At 39.8% G+C, this 22,282-nt stretch overlaps 1 long non-coding RNA gene across 1 annotated transcript; it reads left to right on the top strand.

Moving 5' to 3' along the window:
* Window positions 1-1,606: 1,606 nt before the first annotated feature.
* On the top strand, window positions 1,607-14,427 carry LOC113572956. The gene is made up of 3 exons (XR_003410169.2): window positions 1,607-1,838; window positions 7,263-7,379; window positions 14,247-14,427. It is a non-coding gene; the product is annotated as an uncharacterized LOC113572956 (long non-coding RNA).
* Window positions 14,428-22,282: the final 7,855 nt, after the last annotated feature.

Below are 22,282 nucleotides of genomic sequence, written 5' to 3' on the forward strand. Positions count from 1 at the left end.
GAAGATTGAACCATGACCCCATCTTAGACTCAAGGCAGACACAGCCAGATTATGAATGACATTCATTTAGGATTTGATGGGGTCCATGACGTCAGGTATCCTAACAAGATTTCCAACAGCTCAAAAGCAACATACTATCACTGCCCAACCATTGCACCTGACAGATTGGGATTACGTTCTTTTCTGTATGAACTTGCCTTGATTTTTTTACACTAATCACATTTGATGTTTCTTGCCAAAACCTCTGTTTTTCAGATCTAACCACGTCAGTGTTTCAGTGATGTTTAGCAAACTCTAGGCACGTACATTTGTGGTTTGATGCTATCAGATAATTTTTTCTGGGAAGCTTTCCAAGTTGTTTGCTGGCGTAGAGGTAGCACCTAATTGTAATATAGGAGTCTATGTTGAAATTGTCCAATTGTTATTCCTGGAGAACATTTTGTCTCTAAAATCATCCCCCTTGTTATATTCTAGGGAAAGTTACACTGGGATCATTTCCAGACAGGTTCATTGCAGCTCCATCTGTTTGAAACTCCTTGGGCTGGTTTCCTAGGCATGGATTAAGCCTGAAACTAAATTGTATTGCCAATGATAAATCATCATTGGATATTCTTTCTTTCTTTAGTTTTTTTAGGGTCAGGCTTAATCTGGGTATGGAAAACTAGCATGAAAATGATTTCCATAAGATTAGGAATGGGTATTTTCAGATGGGTACGTATTTTGTTATAGCCTTTGCATGATTTATGAAGGTCAAACACTTTTGTCCCATTTTATTTGTGGGATCTCTGACCTTGCCTATGTTGATGGATCATGTTTGGCTTGCCTGTCACCTCATATTTATACCACACTGAAGCAAGAAGTCATGGCTGACCACTTTAGAGTTCTCCAAGCAAGGACTATGAGATCTGGATAGATAAGGTTTGCTTAAAAAGATATATGAAGGGGAAGGAGCTTCAGGTGTGGTAATAATTGTGACATGTTTTTGACAAAAAAAAGTGTTTTCTCAGCTATTTTCAATACAACTTCAAGTTGGTAAACAACAAAGACAATCTTATAGCCTTTTTATAGCTTTGTCGGCTTTGCTTATCTTTACCAGGCATACTAATACTGGACACCATATCAACCAGTCTGGCTTTTACACAAACAACAACAAAAAAACTTGTTATTATGTAGGTAAAATGTTTTAGGAGACCAACGAATGACCAGTTTAGACCTGCTGAGTCCAAAGGCAGACTTCAAAGAGAATACCACAAGCTGAGTTTACAGTCAGAGCTGCTAACCAATAAGTAACAATGGAAATTGTGGAATCATTTTGACTAAGATGAGGGTGCATGGATCACAAATATGCTATTAATTATTACTAAAGGAAGGAAACATATAAATAACCAGAGATAAATGATTAACTCAAAGCCTCACCTTTTTACTGGAGATTCAAAAATATACTTAACTGCTTTAGTTCTTTTGGCAAGTATTTTATGTCTTGAGATGGTCTTTGGAAGAAAGAACATTACTTTGATGTTTATTAGGTATAGCAGTTACGATGTCATTTTCTGGGTAACAAGGTGTGACACAAGCCACAGTCTCACTCAAATCGCGACTCCTGGAATAAGGGCCAAAACTCTCAGGCTTATGGCAATTTGACACTCCTCTCATGCGGTGTAATAGGACTGCTTCTAAGGCTGGTCTCTTGTGCGTTTCCTGTGGAGTACAAGCACATAAAACCATGGATTTCACAGACGAGTGTCCAGCTAAATAAATGCAACTGAGGAGACATGCGGCAAAGTAAATGGATTTCAGCCCCGGGTCCTGGAGAGGCCAGAGATGTAGGAAGATTGGAGGTGAGTGGGGCAGACGGGAGGATCACTGGAATTATCTTATCGTTGTGTGTTTGCATGGGAATATTTTCACGTAGCGAATACAGCTGCGACTCTGACTTATTGTTCTCATCGTGCTCATTTGCATATGCGTGTGACCGCTGTGAGGGCTGGCCTAGTATCGATTCATTATTACTTTATGTAGTTTGTGAAACCTGGTTTCATGAATTGTTTACAGAAACAAGGAATGGCATGAAAGTTGCGAGTAACTTTATATATATATATATATATATATATATATATATATATATATAAATCAATTGGTTACATTGCCTGCTGTAACTGAGAGCGGTAAGGAGGCGGACGCATGTGCGGAGAAGAGCGAGATTTATTTAGGGCAAATCCAGAATCATAGTCGTTAGGGTAGCTCAGGTTCATATACGGAGAGTTCAACATACGGAGGTAAGGAAAAAACAAAACAGCTAGAATCAAGCATTCAATATATTCCATACAAACGTAGACAATGAACAGCCAGGACACAGGGCACGCAACAAGTTTTAGATACATGGACTTAACAAGACTAGAAACGAGAGACGTGTGGAAAATCAAAACGAGGGGCAGAGAAAACGAAACTACGGAATGGAGTTACACAAGACAGGAAAAACATGGAACACGAAAGCTGGGAGGGACTAATCGTGATACCTGCAACATTGCGTGATTGGAAATTCAGGGCACTACATATAGCAAAGTATTAAATGTACAGTATACAAAGTGATATTACATTTTATGGCATGCCAGAAGCTCCTTCACAAAATAGACAGGCTCAGTTCGTAAGTTATCCCACCTAGAGCCACCCATAGCCATCCCCTGCGCTCTGAATCAGGGCTATTTTAAACAAGCTTTTCAGAGATGAATTTGTATTTGTCCAGTTCGACCGGATACAGCTGACTGGAAGGCCGTATTGGGTCCCTGAGCCATATGTAGGGCACCCTCGTTCTAGCCATCCGGCCAGCAGGGTTTGTCAAACAAACATGAAAAATGAAAAAAAACAAAAACAAACAAAAAAAAAAACCCAATAAATAAAATAAATAAACAAAACAATGAAAAGGTAAATAATGGCACAGACAGATCTGACATCCCATCCACTGTGTTTGCCAAAAAATGAATCCATTATAACTGACCTTCTTCATCTTGATGTGATCTTGTCAGGTCTCATAACCATGAATGCAATCCAGGCAGAGTCTATTTTCTGCGCTTGAAAGCACCGAAACGGAGAACAGGGAATCAATAAGGAATTCATGGCCCTGATTCAACCCACCTTTCCTAGACATCTGAACTTGGTAGTAAACACTGACCTATGTTTGAGGCTGAACTTGGACCGAGTATTCTCTGAATGTTCTCAACTCCCCTGTATGTTCCTTAGTCAGTAGGCCTTTCCGCTTTCAGGTAAAATCACAGGGGATTTAGGAAGCAATCAGAAGGTTCCTAAATTTATTTATTCTATCTCTTTTTGACCTCATTACTTCATTCATTTATTGTATTTTCATGAATAAGAATGCTTTTTTCTTATTCTTTATCTTTATTAATGATCGTCTATTTACTGAATGTAAATTCAGTAAATAATGATCATAACAGGTATGACAGTTTATTCTTTGACAAGCAAAGTTTCTACAAGTATTGAAAAACATTGCATTTCTTTTTTGACTTCAAGTGACTTAAAATAAGAACTTTTCAAAAAGGTTAATTATAACAATTACAAAAAAAAATCATTTTACATGTATTTGATTATTAATTAATAATTAACTAATTAATTTAACATGTAACTAATTAATTTTAATTTATTTTGGAAGTTATGTTTTATTTCCACAACATACAGTTTTACCATCTTTAATTAATGTTATTAAAATATTTTATTTAACTTTTAGAAATGAACATTGGTGTTTTCTCATTGTTCATTTTCAGTTATTTGCTTAAAAGTCCATTACTGTCTGGCACACTTTTCACTAAAATGTAACGATCAGTAACTAAATGATTGGACAATCTAAGAAGAAACATGTGACATTTATTCAAACAAAACTTCAGTTTATTCAAACAAAACTAAGTATGTATTGTGTTTCAAGAACCCAACTCTTACTACACACTCACAACTCTGAGTGCACACCTGGTGCAGCAGGATACACTTGACCAATAACAGTGAAATAGTTTGATCTTCTACAGTGTGGGAGAATAGAGCACTAAAGTGCTATTAATCAGAAGCAAGCCAACAGATGAACACATAGACATGCACGTGCATTTATTTGTTAGTGTATTTGTAAATGTCTGTTTGTTGTGTGTGTGACATGTTGAGAAGCAGTTATTTTTGCCATTAAGACAGAGGTGCCTGCTACAGTATTTCACCCTCATGATACACTTGATTCATCTGATGATTCACTTCTTTCTGCTGCCATCACTTCAGGCCATCAGCCCCCTCAGCCTTGTGCACATTGATGAAAGGGGACCCACTGGTCCTTCATGGGGTTTTTCAGTGCATCTGGACTCCGCACTTTGTGATGGCCGATTGCTTCATGCAGGGCTCTTTTTACTGGCTCTGGAAGTCTGCCACACTTATTTTGAAGGCCGGCAGACTGAGGTGTAACTTTTATGTGTCCCTCAGATCTCTTTTAGTCTCTATGATACAGAAGCAGGTCCTTCCATGGGCCTAGCCTGTGCACCACTATATGATGGTACCACATTTTTGTGTTATTTTGGTAAGGCAAAGCACAATTAGTGAATCGAACATTCTATCTATCTATCTAGCTAGCTAGCTATCTACAGACAGAGCTCTAAAAGTTTCAGACATATTGTGTGTTGCTACATGATGGAAATGTGCAGTAGTCAGTAGATTGGTCACCAAATGTACTTCTATCATATTTGCACCAGCCCATCTATAAATTGCTTTCAGCCATTACAGGCCTAATAATGTGCAGTCCTATTATGGGGAAAAAAATGGCACACAGTTTTTCTCTATTTTGGCTATAAAACGAAGGTTCAGCGTGTTGTAAATACCTCTAATATAACTGCGCCCTCCTGACCAGCACTCACACATCCACTGAACTCGAGTGTTTCATCTGATATTGGTGAATACATTAAGTACAATAATTGCGGCCACTCTTTTTGAGAGAGGCCTCGTATTTATTCCACGCCATGTAATTGCCTCCAGTGGGATAATTTGTAATCATTAAGAAATAGTCGATTGGGCATTTATGCACAGTGTGGTAGGGCAGGGTCCACCATAATAAGCTGGTTATCATTAGCAGGGAGGTCAACAGACAGATCTATAACATCCCTGTAGCACAGAACCCTTTATAAAGAGATATACTGTATGCTTTACTATGTCCAGGGCAGGAAATTAGCCAAGAAGGCATCAGCTCTTATCTTATGCGTGTCCTTGAAAAGGTACTTAATATAATGCCCAGTATTTATACCAGCACCACGATGCACCACAATCTGGGGTTATTTGGCTCAGTATTAGCAATCAGACTGGCTGTAGGTGTCAGGGTAGGTGTCTTTGATCCGGAACGCCTTGCCTTCAAGCCTCGGCTGTGGGCCAGGTTGATACACGCCGCCTCCAACTGGCAGGCGCCGGCTCCTGCGTCCGTCATGCTCTCGCTGTCGAACACAGCCGAGCGGTGCTGGAGGTCAGCTAGCGAAGAAGACCTGTGGGAAAAGCTGCCCACAAGATGAGGCAGCAAAGAAAAGATTCTGAAAGTGAAGAAGAGGCATGCACACAGTGTTGAGCTGCAAGAAAGCATTTATTTAGAAGCGATACAGAAAAAAGGCCTGTAGGGAAACTACAAATGTCCTCTGGGAGGACAGCAAATATAATCAGCACCGATCTGCAACGACGTTTCAGCTATTATTTGTAAAGTATGATCTGGAGAGTGCAACTTTTTAAGAGACCAGTGGACCTGTCAGGCCTCTATAATGTGAATTGCAACTACTTTATTCCCTCATCCATTTCTCTGAAATAACAGTAAAATGACTGCAAAAGCAATTTTCACCAATGTCTCTGAAACCCCCCCACTATCGCTTCTTTTAACAGAGAATGCCAAAGTTTCTCCAGTCAGAAGATTACTTCTGTAAGCAGTTGGGAGCTTGGGACCTTCCGCTGCTGTGCATTTACATTTCAACAAAGCTGAATGTGAAGGGAAAAGTTTAGAGATATGCATTTGCATAACCATTGAAAGTGACAAATGTACTGTCTATAGGTGTGTGTAGTGTTAAGCTTCTGTCTCTTATCTTTCAAAGGCACGTTTCCAAACAGGACTGCAATCTGTTTACCTAATACGCAATGACATCTCATGTTTATCATAAAACATTTCATGCATTAGGTTTATCTTTACATGTTGCTATACATGTGCAGTGCTGTGTAAACATTTTTGTAGAGTGCATGCACCTCAGGACTGTAGTGCAGTTCATAGTTCATAAGCACTTGGACATGGACATCTGGGCTCTGTATACCAGCACACTGGGGCTTGAAATTAAAACACTGACTATGAGGTTAAAGTGCAGTATGTACTACTATGCCCATTTAATACAGAGTTTCCCTATTTCAGGAGACTATAAGGACTTGACTGAATAGATGCTCACTTGATACTTGCCAGCTGTGTGTTCCCGCTTCATTAATTCATGCACAAAAGTGCTAAGAGAAGGTTTAGAGTACATTCCACGTGATTCACTTGCATCTGTGTTCCCTTGCTGTTGTCACTCATCATAAGGACTAAGCAAGTGTCATTGCCAGTGAAGCAGATCACTGGGAAGCTCAAATCATATCATCTAAAGACATAGGAAAAGCAATTAATATGCATCAAAATCAACTTATTACTTGGTTAGGAAGTAAGCATGAACTAGCAAGCTTAGCAACAATAAAACATTTGGCAGACACCAGAAAACCACAGCAGTGCATGAATGAGGGAGAAACTTAGTGTGGAAAAATCAAGCACACTGTGTGTGTGCAGGAGTGAGGTACACATTGGTCTTAACAGGGATATTACACCTTAATAACCTCACAGGATTTGCTACAAGCTGGTTTCCCTCACAAATCTAATTGCCAAGTGACTTGTACAAACTGACATGAAAAGTCTGGGATTCTGCAACAAAGTCTCAATTTACCTCTGCTGGAGTGAAGGAATGAAGAAAGTGGGGAGAAAAAAGGAAATGCCACATTGTTCACAAAACAGCGATATTGGCATGTATGGATGCCAGCAGAACTGGCTCACTTGTTTTTACTGATGCTACTGCCAACGGCAACAGTAGGATGAATTCTGAAGTGTTCAAGATTTATTTTTACCACTCAGATCCGACCAAATGTTTTAAAACTCAGTGGCTGGTGTTTCCTCAGGCTTCAGGATAATCACCCTTCGCTGATCAAGTCCCTCACCCGATCTGAATTTGTTACACTTCCTGCAGGCAAAAAAGTCCCCAAGAAACTAGTATGAACTGAAAATGGAAGTGTTACAGGCTTGGAAGAGTGTCTCCGGAGGAAACAGCCAGCCTCTGGTGCTGCCCGTGAGTCATAAAATTCAGGTAATCTTCAATTGCCAGTGATTTGCAACCAGGTCTTAAAGATGAGACTTTTATTAAAGTTTATGTTAATTTGTTATTTGTTAATTAGTTCTTGTCATTTGAAATACAGGGTCCCTGTATAAAAAGGTATTTAATTCTTATATGGTTCAATATAGATGATTAACAATTCTGCACATTTCCAATCCAATGTACTGGACTATATAAAAAAAACAACAAAACAAAAACAACAAAAACAGTGTTGATTTTCAATTAATTTGGGACATCACTGAATTTGATCAAGGCACACACAGCCATGTCTGTGGCACCAGACCTCCTGAAACCTCCTGAGCTTTTCTGTTTTCAAATGATTGAAACATCACAGCAACTTACTTCACAGCAACCCACGAAGCGTCCAATACGCACTGACCAGAGCAGCAAACGGGCCTTACAGACCTGTTTTCCCCACTGTTTCATTTGAGATGCATGAGCTCACAGAGGCTGTGCTGGCAGTTGCCTGTGTAACGATTATCAAAGCACTGCCCCGAGGCAACAGCGGCTGTGGTCTGCTCCAAGCTGTGAATGAAGCCAGTGGTATAAAGTAGAGGTGCGGGCTTCGCAGTGCCACTGACCATGCCCTCACAGTACCAAACCAGGGCTTGGGGAGCACCTGAAAAAAAGCCCTTTGCTTGGCACCTTACCTCCCCAACGCTGGTGGCCTCACCTTGAAACGACCCATGCTGGAGAGCAGGGAGATTTCTCATGCGCGCGAGAAACTGCCAGCAAAGCGAATGGGTAACTAAGTTGGGGCCTTGGGGCTTACCCTGCATTCATGTGAGGAATTCCAGCTCAGGAAAGAACGTAGACTGTGTCACTCAGGTGGGTCAGGCGCAAGCCACTGAGCAAAAAATCTGCCGTAACCTCTCCCCGTTGCCTAAAGTGGGCTGGGTGTGTGGTACGACCGCAAAGGTGAGCGCTCATCGTTATTTGAGGCTCTGACACACCTGAGACTGCTGTGGGATTCTGCATGCCTGAGCAGCATCACAACAGCGTGACATTTGCACACTCTTTAACCGCAGTGCAAAAGTCACATCTGAGTGCTCAACCAGGTGCAGGCACCGCAATTAACACTGAGCAAAATGACTGCACTGACAGTCTGTACAAAGAGTTAGTCACTGCACTGCAACGGAGAAGGTGTTGTAGAATTACTGTACTTCTAAAAGTGGGACAGATCACATTTCGCCTTTTGGAACACCCTGTAAGGATATGACCGTGCAATGTTTTGGCAAAGATTTCTGGCACACCTACAGGGAGCAAGCACCACCTCTAACTTGGAGGAAGTAACAGCTGGCTCAGCCTCACTCTCACTTAATTACAGTGAGCTAAGAGTGAGCAGTGGGGGATGGGGTAATAAAACACCACGAGACATAAAGAACAAGATGAATACTTTGGAAACCAAGATTCCTTGGTTTATTTTTGGGTGTAGTTTACCAATCCCCCAATCATATACTGTGGCTATTATGTCTCCACCAGGCTGTGAATTGTACTCTTCTTTTGAGAAAGGTCACATTTTATTTTTGAAGGTGGTGCACTATGGGATTCTTTTTTCACTCTTATTTCTAACATGACCCACTCAGGCTTAGCATCTTTGACTCACATTTGGTTTGTGGTCCAGTCTCACCACAGTGGACTTGTGCTTGTAAGCAAATGTGGAAACAGTGTTGCAACACCATGTCACAAAACTCTGATTTCAATTAAATTTTATATAGAGTGACTCAATTTACTCTGCTGAGAAAAAGGGTTTAATTTTCCCCAGTTTCCATTAATAGTTATTGTTCATTTTTGTGAAAAAAAAGCAACAATCCCCCCCCCCCAAAAAAAGCAGACAAGCAAAAAAAAAGAGCATGTTTCATTTCACTAGACACTCTAGCCCCAGGACTGCAGTGGAGAAACTGCGCCTCTTAAATGTCCTTGAATCAGATGAAGCTGAGGTTTATGAGTTTGTCCTGGAAGAAATCGATTCTTCCCCACGCAGTGGTGGTCTGGAGCTGAGGGGAAGACACTGGCGGCCGCAGTGGCCTGGAGCGCAGGGGTGGAGGGGATGACAACGACACAGTAATAAACATTATGCTGTCACTTACAGCACATAGGGAGCCCAGTGAATAATAAATTCCCTTAGGTACTGACTAGACAAGCTACTAAGCAGACTTTGGAGCTGTACAGGTACCTTATGCATTTGGATACAGCACTGAGGGCAACAAAACTGTGCATTTTGTGTTCAGATAGAAAGGAGCAACCCTCAGTCAGAACAATAGTCTGAGCATCCATGAAATGCTATTGACCTCTAAAGTTAACAGTTAGCTGTTCCTAACCATGGAATACCATGGCTCATCAGATTGTAGACAATCCGGTGTACGTTGTTATGGGCTTCTGGTTCCCAAGACAGGTCCCTATTTAACCTGTGACCTCTTATTTCTGATTGCAAGGGGTGGACAGTGAGCCATGCACATGGTAAGTAGCAGTCCCTGCTCTCTGGGGATGACGCATTACTCCAGTTGGGGGATGTGTGTTGCTATCACATGACACCCAGCTTATTGGCAATCTGTTATCATGGCCTCTTGGGAAAAATGTGAATAAAGAAAAGCTGAGGACAGCAGAGCAATGGAGAGAGAGAGAGAGAGAGAGAGAGAGAGAGAGAGAGAGAGAGAGAGATAAGGGGAGACAGATAGACAGAATGAGACAAACTTGGGGAGGTGTGTGTGTGTGTGTGGGGGGGTGGGGGGGGGGTATGCATCCAGCCTGTCTTCCTGAAGCAGACAAGCCATTTTTTCCTCAGGCTAAGTAGGAGTGGGGACTGTCCTTACAACCATGGGAAACAGTGGCAGTGGCGAGTAATGCACAAAGTTAAGGCCTTCAGGGCTAAAGGCTGAGCTATATGAGAACTGCCCCCAGTTCCAATTTTGGATAAGAAAGCCACTCCTACACTTCCCCTCCCCACTTGGCCTTGGGGAAATCCCTGGTGTCATTTTGAAGGGCAATCCAATTCTCTGAAGGGGAGGGGCAAGTTGCTACTCTGCCCTTCAAACCCTCAGTTTCACAGGAGGGAAGACATTTACTGAGCAGTAGACCACGGACAGTATCATATCCTGAAATGCATTTTGAAGTTTCATCATAACCACACAAACTGAACACATGGAATTAAATAAAAACCCATTAAATTAAATACAGCCCATGGAATTGTTAATAAAAGTCAAAATATATACTTCCATTTAAATTTAAATAGCCGTGTCTGATCATATCATTGGATATGGATGTCATTTTTTAATGGTTGAATTTAACTGCAGTGATTTAAAACTAAAGGCTGACTAACAAAACTAATCTGCTGAAGGCTTCAGTTAATCACTTCTATAACTTAACCTCATTTTTACATTGTTTTTCCTTGCTGGTTATAGCTCGGTAGACAGCAGAACAGTATGCTAGTCAGCTAACATTCAGTATAGCTATGGCAACAAGCTGAACCACCTCCTTGTTTGCCAGTGGGATTCTGTGTTCCATTATTTTAAACAATCCCTGTTCTCACAATTCCTTTAGCAAGTAGCCACTCGTGTTACATATGCATAACATGCATTCAAAGTTCGGAAGGGTTAGGAGAAGTGAACGAGAAAAAAAGAATCAGAATTGAGGCCAAGACTTTGTCTGACCTACCAGAAGCAGAGCAGAGCAGAGTAAGAGATGAAAAGATGAAAACTGGGATGAAACCGGATTAATATGCACATCCTTTGTAAACCCAAGCACAAGCAGGAAAGCATTCACAACTGAATGCATAATTACACCAGCCACTCAAAGCCAGATTTGGAAAAGAACACCTGTGTTTTGTGAAATGTAACTGGCTTAATTAACTATGCAGGCTCCATTATTAAAAATGGCTACCAATGAGGGAAGCAAAGAAATTACATGCTACCTTCTATGAGGTGGAAAATGCATTTGCAGAAAGCTATAATTGTAACTGGTCAAGAGACAAATTACTATTTTTATCTCTAATGCAATAACTGTTGGATATGCTTTTTCACAATATAATATAAACCGCATAGCTTTTATTAAATCATGCTGGTGTTATGTCTCCTTGAGAAGAAATAAGCAGCAAATTAAAAGTCAGTTCAACATACAGCAATTCAGATGTCATAATCAAATTAAGTAATCACCGGCATTTGCAATGTTAACTAATACATTGTACCTACTGCTGTGAAATAATATGCCCTTGACCATTTTCAATCAGTATCTTGTTTGTGCACTCCACAGAGATACATATAAGAAAAAACTGTGAAGCAAACAAATGATAACTTGACAACATCAGTAGACAGCCCAACTAGGTTATGCACACACAAAACAACTCTACAAGAAATAAAATATTAACAAGAGTATGAAATCAATTCAAAACTCACAACCCTGACACAATAAGCATAACGTTTTAAAGGCACAGTAAGAGCCTTGATTGTGACAAATATTAAAAATAACATGTATGCCAGTTATGCTGGCAATAAACATTATCACAGGAAATTGTTTTTTTCCCCCTTATTATTATTATTATTATTATTATACAATGCACCAGATGCCATATGAGCCATATGAGGCCTTACGCACAGATCATCAGGTTTAAAGCTGACTTCTCTTGCATGATTTTCTGAAGGCTTTCCATAAGCAGTGAAAGCCATGTGCGTGATTTGGCCTGTGCGCTGGTTTTCCGATTCAGTCCACATTCATTTTTGACATTTCCTGATGGAAGGAAGCTGATTGGCTGTGACAGCTAGCATGCCACCTATCTTTTGATACAGATGGATTTAGAATGCAGCAGTCAATTACACTGTGTAGGCTGAATACTGAAATGTGTTTTGTTTGCCACTAAGCTGATTTATCTGACACATGCAAAACTCGCTCTGCACTTCTAAACCCCCATTCCTCCATTGAACAAATTCACAGAACAGCAGTTTTAGGGCTATAACTTCAATACGCTCCCTAATAGAATTCTGTTAGTATTAAACAACAAACTGCGTAATATCCCCAACATTTATACCAGAAGTGATTTCCTTTCCCTGTGGTTGGGACCCTTTGTACATGCCTTGTGAAGAAAAGGGTACGTGTGAACCTTAACAATTCATTACATAACCCATTTACCTTTTAATTCAAGTCACACATGGGAAAGGCAGAAGCTGCGTAGGAAGAAGACACAACTGACATTTTTCTTGTTGCATCTGAGGACAGAGCTTATTTCCAGGTCTAATGGGGATGGAGTTATTAGGTGGGCCGGTGGGTATTTTGTCACTGTCATATACACGAGGAGAATTAATGGTCTCCACACTTCCCTCTGTGCCACCCTGTGGGGTAGAGATGACATTTTGCTAACCTCGAGACCTTCGTCAAAAGCTTGGTATAGAGCACCAATCACATTGGTACTCTCCTCTCTTACTTTAGCTAGAAGAATTGTGGATTGTTCAGTGAAAATACAAAAGAAATCTAACCATTCATTAAGGTGTCATCATTCAAAAAAAAGTTGTTGTTTTTTTTCTCTCAAAACACATCACAGTTGTTGGCACACCTAGAATATCATTCTACCTTTTAATGGCCATGTGTAACTCTTAAGTGGACATCCATAGGTTGTTTCTATTTCAAAGGGGTGTAATAAATATGGTGACACACTGGTCAAACACATGCCATCCATCATCATTATAAAGATCAGAGAAAACACAAATTAAACGAGACAAAAGGGTGATGACCCTCATAAATTAGATGAAAAACAATTTTTACTACCTAAAAATATGCATCTTTGCCATTAGGTCAATTAGCAAGACATTTAAAATGATTGGACTTGTAATAAAACTGCTTGGAAGAGAACATAAGAAAGTGGGAGTATAGTCTGTCTCCACACACACACACACACACACACACACACACACACACACACACACACACACAGCTTCCCTAATGACCAATCCCGTGGCAAGGAAAAACTCCCTTGATGGATTTAAGGAAGAAACCTTGGGAAAACCAAGACTCAAGCTGATCATCCTTGAGTGGCCCAGCTAATAAACAGTCCATGCATTATTACATTATGTTTAGTCCAAGCAGCCAGTTCAGCCAGTATAGGTGAGGAGTCTCAGCTACTCAGTGGGTCTAGGGTATGTGAGTTGTTTCTGCTTCCACTGGAGTAGATGGAGTGACTGGATGGATATGTCAGCATTAGTACATCTACTGGCGGCACCGGGACATTCTCTGGCATCATCTTGGATGCTTTGTCACTGATGCAGGCCTAGTCCAGTGTTGGCATCATCTCCTCAGTGACATGCAAATAAAACAGAGATGTAGATCTGTAAAGATGGAACACACACACACACACACACACACACACAACTACACACAGACACAACTACACACATAGCATGGAGGATGATTAAAGAGACAGTGCCTTCTCCAAGAATCCTTCCCTGTTGTGCAATTGCAGAATTGCTGAAGCTGACTTTGCTAAACATGCATGGAACTTTTATTTAAATTGGGTCCTGTGGTTAGATGAGCCAAAATAGAGTTTTCTGTCAACAAATATCATCTGAGTTTGAAAACTTGAAGGTCATGGCAGAGAAGAACAGAATCCCTACTCAACTATGGCAATGGATCTGTAAGGTTGTGAGCTGTTTTTCCTCAAAGGCCATGGGAATCTTGGGATACATGACATCACAGACTTAATCAAATACCTGATGAATTAAGATAAAAATCTGGCTGCCTCTGCCAAGAAGCTTAGTCTGGACTGTGTTAGATTTCATTTCTAGCAGGACAATGACCAAGTCTACACAGTGGTCCTCAGATCACAGTTTCTATCTCACAGGTTCTTTGCCATTCCAGACATTGAAAACCTCAGGGTGAGCTGTAGGACTCCGGTGGACCTGGCAAGATTATATATGGAGTTCTACCATGTTTCTTTAAACAGATATCTCCTCCAGCATTAAGAAAAGCCTGTTATCTTTGCAAAAAGAGTGTATAAACAGTACTACATGTATGAGTGCCAAATCATTGTTTATATTAATTACTAATTTTATCTCACTAAAATGTTGTTTGTCTGTTATTTTAGCTAATAAACAGCAAAGACATTTTTCATAGCCTCTTTTTCTCATCTTTTCCAATTCTCTTGTGAGCTTCTGTTGTGAGAATTGAAATGTACTTTCAACATGTATAATTAACATAGGCCTTCACACTGCTCTATCTTATTTAAAAACATCACCGCCCACTCCTAATTCTCTGTAATGTACTGCAAGTATCTAAAGTTTGTATCAAATTATACTGTATGCAGTTAAGAGTGTCTATTTCATAAGGTTAAATATATGAAACATCTAGAAATCCTCTGAAGAGGACAATATGTGGGTGGAAATTTTATTCTTTTCTTTTTTTCCTGTTTGCTTCTTATGGTATGTTTTTATCTAATTCCCTTCTGGGGCACTGAAAAACATGTTAGCATTTGTTACCCAGGAACATAATTTCCAATTATGGTACTGTAATGTTTTCTCTATGTGCTGCGTCCTTTTGACATTATGGCATCAAGTTAAATTTAAGGCTGTATCCAAATTCATCTTTCTTGACTAAATATATGTCCCCCCACTCTCTTTACTCTATATAGCCTTGTCTAATTGGCTATATAATAGATGCTCCTCAGTGCTCATTGTGATAAATTTGTGGCCAGAAAGAGCAGTGGCACAGTTGTATATTTTCACAAACAACTTTGGTGCCTTTTTTGGGCATCTATCTGTGTATCCACACCAAGGCCAAGAGGAGCTCACATGTTATGAAGACAGATTGGTTTGACAAAACCACACTGTTCAGACTTCATTAACTGTCTTTGTCACAACATTGCCTTCTGGGTATTCTGTCCCATAAATACCTATTCCTTAGTGTGTCTTTAGATTTTTTTACACTAAAATATGATTCAGGCATATTAAAAAGGTACTTTTAAAACAAATGCAAAGGATATGCATTGGGATGAAGTACCTAAAATTGCAAACAACCAATGACCAAACAGGGCTAAGCTATGTATTTGTGAAAGCTGGAATTTAGGTCCTCTTGACTATACAGCGTGAACATACATTTTCATAAATTAATAGACTTATTTTTGAGACAGAAAGATGGGAATTAAACAACCTATGTATGTTTTGGCTTTAAATTCCAAATTGGTTCAGTTCCACTGAATTTGAGGACAAAGTTTGTCTGTGTAATTGAAATGAAATGCTGATAAACTGCCCAAATGTTTTTCTTACAAGTTTATCATTATTAACCTCTTATATCTGCTTTGACCTTACTACGGAGGGCATTAAAACCCTGAGGCTTCTTCTGTTTCAAACTCATATCTAATAGAAAACAAATGAAAACATTTTATTGACCACTGCACCACACAAGTCACCAGTGGGTTGGCCATGAGGGATACTCTGTAGGCCTGAACATATAACCTCAATCAGTGCTACTTACTGGGGCGCGAATTCAAACCATAGTCATGAACTCTCTCCAAGAGATCATGACAGGAGAGGCTGGGGACATGAAGATGCACAGGGGAAAACACTGCCACTTTTCTTGTGCACGGACCTAAATTGCATTATTCCACTGAATTTGATCTACAAAGGTAATGCTGGGTGTTTTAATCAACTAATCCGCCTGCAAAAATTATTGCATTTTTAAATGTATTTATTTATTTATCCACTTAGCATGTTTTAACACTGGTAAACCGCAGTAGTGGAAAAGCTTTATGGAAAATATTGGAAAAACTTGGAAATATTGGGAAAAATATGGAAAAACCTCTGGACAATAGTATTTAAAAATAGTGAGAAAAAAAGGACATAAAAAACCATAAACCTTAATCAGTCTGAATTACTGGAAACATGCCTGTCAAAGCAGCGGAATCAGTTTTTGCCCTAAAGCCAGTTCACTCCGACAGCTTCGAGTCTCTTAAACCCGAAGCAAGGGCCATCTGTTTGCCTTCATCCATCGCCATAATTGACCATTTCAGGTGAGGGATTAGGCTCCGCCTTCACAGGGAGCCATGATCAATGATCCGCTCTTCTTCATGTCAGTGTGCTATTTGCTTCTTCTCTCTGTTCTTTCCTTGGGTAAGGAAGTGTTCAGTTACAGGCTGTTATTTATTTTTGGGTGTCACAAGAAGCTCCCACTTAAACTGTCCAGCAGGCCTCTATTAATGCAAATTTAAATTGCTATCAATCACATGAAACTATGTGCCCGGTATAATGGGAGAACAACATTTATTACATTTGCATTAATGACTATGACTGATTTGAGAGACCTAATGCAATCTATAAATAACTGCTGGTTTTTTTTTGTTTTTTTTTCAGGGGGGGGGGGTCATGGAGATCACAAAGAAGGCTGAGGTTTACATTTTGTGAGACATTTACACCATTCTTTCAGAGGAGTGGCTGACTTACTTGAATATTTACAAAATTCTGTCTACCCTCTAATGCATGCATCATTTTTAATAAGTGAGGCCGTCAGAAATCAGAATAGTTCATATTAAAAAAATAAGCTAATCATGAACTAAACATAAATCATTCACTCTAGTTATAATGTGGTGTAATTTTACATTATGAATAGAAAATATTCATAATAGAAATAGAAAATATAACCATCTTCGATGTCTGTACACACTGTATATTAGTGTTTTAATGAAGATGTTTGTTAAAAATGTAGTAGGCTTTAATATGGAACTTCATAAAAGAAATGTCAAAGACAAAAATGCACCTAGACTGCTTGAATAATATTTATAGTAGTGGGGGAGAGACAGATTTGTCTTGTGGGAAATTTTTAAAGAATAGTCATTCCCATAGCTCATGAATCACTAGCAAGTATGTTTATCTAAATATAAATTCCATGTTCTCTGAGATATTATTGAACCAATACCAGCATTGCCCTACTATGGTTAAGACATAAGAAAGAAAAAATCCATGTTTCTCTGAGTCTCCCCTTCATTTCTCTCTTTTTGTATCCTTTCTTTCTTCAAAGTATATGCAAGGCCCAGAGCCCAAGGTCACTATTTCTGAGATTCGCCACATAATCAGTTCAGCAGGTGTATTAAACTGATTATCCTCCTGGGAACCACGGGTTGTCTGAACAATTCATGAATGCACCTAATTTCAGTCAAGACTGTGTGCTGCAGGCCTGATGTTCCACACAGATTATGGTAATGGCCACAGAAGAGCACCCCACCCTCAGAGAGCCGAATTTGAACATTTATTTTGATAGACTGAAGGGTGTCTTGGTAAAAGTATGGAGTGTTTTGCCTCCATGCTATGGGGGGGCTCTGAAGCGGAGTAGGCTAGTGCCACAGAGGGGGAGGCATTCTGTCACGCCTCTTGTCAGCCATTTAAATGGGGAGAAACATTAGGTGAATTGCAGTTTTAGGGATATTAGTGGATACAACCAGAATGTCTGACAAAGTATAGGGCAGAACATGAGTCAGGGACAAGTTCAGGATTAAAACTAGGGTTGGAGTCGAATTTAAGATTATTATTTGGCTCTATAAAACTGTAGAAGGAATCCTGATTTGCCATGTTGCCATGTGTTTTACACCTGCCATATCACAAGTTCTGACATTCTATCCTAGCTATCTAGGTCCTCTGTGCTTGATTCAACCCAAAAGCAGGGGCTTTCTTTCATGTAGAGCATGAACTGCAAGGCATGGCATTTCCAGTTGTTATTAGTGGTATCCTCAGTTTCTCAGGTAATCTCACTAAACAATGATTGTACAGTGAACTAAACTAAGTGAACTAAGTGAACTGGTTCTTTAAAGTTCTCTTCTTTAAAGTTTTGCCCTAAACCAAAGGGGACCTTTTCACACATGGCAACACAAATTGCTTATTAATTCATTAAAGAATATTTACTGTGAATAAAGCATGCTGTTGTGTTAGTGATTTTCTGCAGCTTTTTAGTTCCAGTGAGATTTCAGCTGTAACTCTAGATCAGTGTAGAAAAAAAATTCAGTAATACAATTCAAAACTATATTGAATGTCATTAAATTAGAACTAAATTATAATTAATCTAACTGTTTTCCTCTCACTGTACAGTAGAACCTACAAAATCATAAAATTCAAGACTTTAAATAGTGAAGTTGCATGGAACTTATATTGGATCTAATATTTGCTATGCAAATAACAAGTGTTCAAACACAAGATGAATTCAGAGGAATTATATTTGCTTATTGCATAGTGTTGTTTTAAAATAAACATAAATGGTATTGCTGAATGTATTCAGGGGCTTCTTTAACAGTAATTCAACTTGACAGAGTAACACTAAATTAATAACTTGAATATGAATCATGCACAACTTCAGAAGCCAGCTGTGCAACCATGACAACTTATTAACCCAGGTGTGCTCATGTGAGTCTTTCCTATCATGAACATGCTGTGTTCCAAATTTCACCACCCCAAAAAAAAAAACCCTGCTATCGTCCTGAAAATTATCTCAGGTTGCCCAGGCACTGGTGCATGACTCTCGCACAAACTCTGTCCTTCAGTCCTATTAATTAGTCATGAAGGGCTATTCTTATAAGCAAGCTTTGCTCCCAAATGTCACCGCAAATCTGGATGGAAATGTTTAAACAGCATCTGGGATCATCACATCCTCTTCTTGTGAGCTTGTTTACTCATTAATACATACGAGAAATGCATATTTTTTAAAGTACTGTCTTAGTCAAAGCAACACTATCTTGTCTATAACTATATCTATATCTATATCTATATATATATATCTATATCTATATCCATATCTATATCGATATCTGATGAAATGCTGCAATGGTTGCTAGTGTATTTAGTTACTGTGGCATTTCAACTGATGTACAGTGTACATCTATTTTAAAGTCCACAAACAAGAATCAAAAAGTATGTCTGTAGTGAACCCTACTCATTTTACATTTTGCTCTATTTAGTTTATTTATGGTATCTTTTGAATGCCCATGGTCTTAAACCTATGATATCCTCGCTGGTCAGATACCAGATGTTCCTCCAGCTGTGTCTGCCAGGAGAAAGAGGAAATGGCAAGGAGACATGACCATAGAAGAACAATCTCTTAGCCAGACAGGCTGCTGAGTCTCAGTTTGCCCTGGTTTATTCTGTGTGGCCTGTAAAATGACCAAATGCAAAGCCTTCCGCGCCATTTTACCTGCTCTCCATTGCATTTCTTTTTGTGACATCGGTAGTGGCCCGGAGCCAGAATTTGAATGAATTATTGAACACTTTAGTGGAGGGAAGTGGCTTGATGTGATTGATTGGAAACTCCATAGGCAAAGGAGAAATGAGTACCAACCCCAGAAATATTGTCTCTTGTGCTCTGAAGAGGACGAATCAAACAAGACGCACAGCCTCGAAGCCAAGAAAGCAGCAGGGATTCCAGAAGTTGTAGACAAAGTCGAGCCTTTCATATTTATGAAGGCAGCGACGAAATGAAACCATTTACTATTGCTTGTCAGCACTGTTTAAGCTCCAAATGCTCGCTGAGAGACGCCTGCAGAGAGAGGAGCTTCATGTCAAAACGAAAGCAGAAAAGGGTGCCGCCTGAAAGGAAACACAGACACAATCTGAAAACAGCTATTACACAGCTCAAATTCATATTTTTCACACTCCAAGATGTCCGCCATTATTTTTACTAACAATTGCCGTAATGGCATGGGCAATGAAAATGACTAGACAACACCCAAAAGGAATAATTTTGACTAACCGTAACTTCAAACTGATAAAAATAGAAAGTCTAGAAAGAACAGAAATAATTTTATAGCTATAGCGCATGCCACATCATGTTAGGGCTAAGTACACGACCATAACATTTAAGATGAGGTTCCTTAACAGTGCTGTCTTATTATATTTATTAGGGATATGATGGGGAATGTGGCTCTTAAAACGATAATCAGTCAAAAAGAGAAACAAATGTAATTTTGCATGCATTTTTGAGGAAACTATGCATAATAATTGTGTGCACATGAGCATGTGTGAATGTGTGTATGCGTGTGTCCTTGATTTATGACAGACGCCATAGACAGTGAACTCAGAAAGAATTCATTGGGTTTGCACTTTCTTTTTATGTCCTTTATACACACACACCTGCACTTACAAACAGCCACATACACACCCCCACACACAGCCACAGACGCTCATGCACATTTTCATTATGAATCAGCTCAGCAGCCCTTCATCTATGTCCTTCACACAACCAAAGCCAATATCTGAGTGCCGAAGCGCACTATTGAACATACTAGCGCAATACAGAATGAGGGAGAGTAGTCGATACAACATGTGTCAGGGCAGGAGGACAGACAGTGAGTTAAGCAGAGGAGGGCGTGTGGGCTGCTAGGATAGATGAGGTGCCCTGCACTCCCTCAGTGCTGGGTAGCTCCAGTAAATAAAGACACACTGCAGGTATGGAGTAAGGGATATATGGGTTAAAAATGAGAGGATGGGAGGAATGCGGGCACACACACACCCATATGCACACAGACACGCACACACACACACATGCCCATACACACCCTCACCCACAAATGTACATGCACACAAATACACATACACACACACACACAAACACGCAGCATATACATTGTCTATATATGCATGCACACATAAATTTCCCTTTATCATGCACTGCCAGGTAGAAGCAAAGAGAAAGGCAGCAGAGCCAAGACCCCCAGCACACTCAGCTCTACGTGACCAGGGGGAAGGGGAGGGCCAAAGACACTTGGAGGATTTTCAGTGTCTGGTGACATCTCAGACTGGCTTAAGACTCTAATACTTAACTTCAGCAACTGCAGGCCCAAGGGTTGGATCCTGTTCACACTATCTTTGACAGATATACCTCAAGGTTGATGGATGGATGGATGGATGGATGGATAGATGGATGGATGGATGCATCAAGGAAGATGCTGCTTACTTTTCTGATAAAGCTGGCAAAGACGTATCTGTATTTATGCGCCACCTCCTTGCAAATCAATTGCATAACAGTATGCTGCTTTCACATTCGATAAGTCAAAGTATGGTGTGTACACAGCAGCGAAAAGACCCAATTCAAGGATGCAATAGCAGTCACAAGAATTTCTTTCTTCGAGTAAAAAAAAGAGCTATCTTTGCCAATTCTAACACCTAGTTTTAAAAAATAAAAGTAACTTTTATCCAAACTTTTCTGTGTTTTCTTATGAATCATAGTTGAATATGTTCCCATGAGCCAGCATGTTATTGTAAAGTGAACAGCTGCACCAATGGACCAATTTAGCAATAGGATGTAAGTATTCCATGGAACTTGTAGGATGAAATGCAATAGTTGCCAAGTAATGGTGTATGTCGATGTGTGTGAGAGAGTTAACTCAGTTTCAGTGGCAGATGGCAGACCTGTTGTTCTGATTGAAGAGCAAAGGGAACAGAGATGAGCTTCTCAATATCAAACTATTTTTGAATTATAGCTATTTAGGGCAATTCAGCTGCTAAGAGCCACAATGATACATCTTCTGTCCGTCCAACATATGTTTAATATAAAAACATGGAATTTAAGACAACGGTGTGTTTGTGTTTGTGTGTGCATGTGTGTGTGTTTGCAAATAGCCTGTGTACATGCATGTGTGTGTGTGTGTTGCAGATTTCAAAATATACACAGAAAGAAAGAGGCCCATTTTGTATCTTTTACATTTTTGTCTCTGTGCAATCTGGGATAGATGGCCTAAAAGTATTGAACTGGGTAAATCAGAATAGTTTTGAGAAGAGATCAACTTGCCTTCTGCTGTTTGCTTCCTTCTACTAAAGGGCTATTGTCAAGGTGTATAATATTCCAGGTGGACTAGAGGTCACATTCTTCTGGGTTGTGCTTTTCACTGACCGTGGCACTGCTGGCTCAGATTTCTCTGAAAGGTT

This window comes from Electrophorus electricus, chromosome 9 (assembly GCF_013358815.1).
Source record: "Electrophorus electricus isolate fEleEle1 chromosome 9, fEleEle1.pri, whole genome shotgun sequence".
NCBI lineage: Eukaryota > Metazoa > Chordata > Actinopteri > Gymnotiformes > Gymnotidae > Electrophorus > Electrophorus electricus.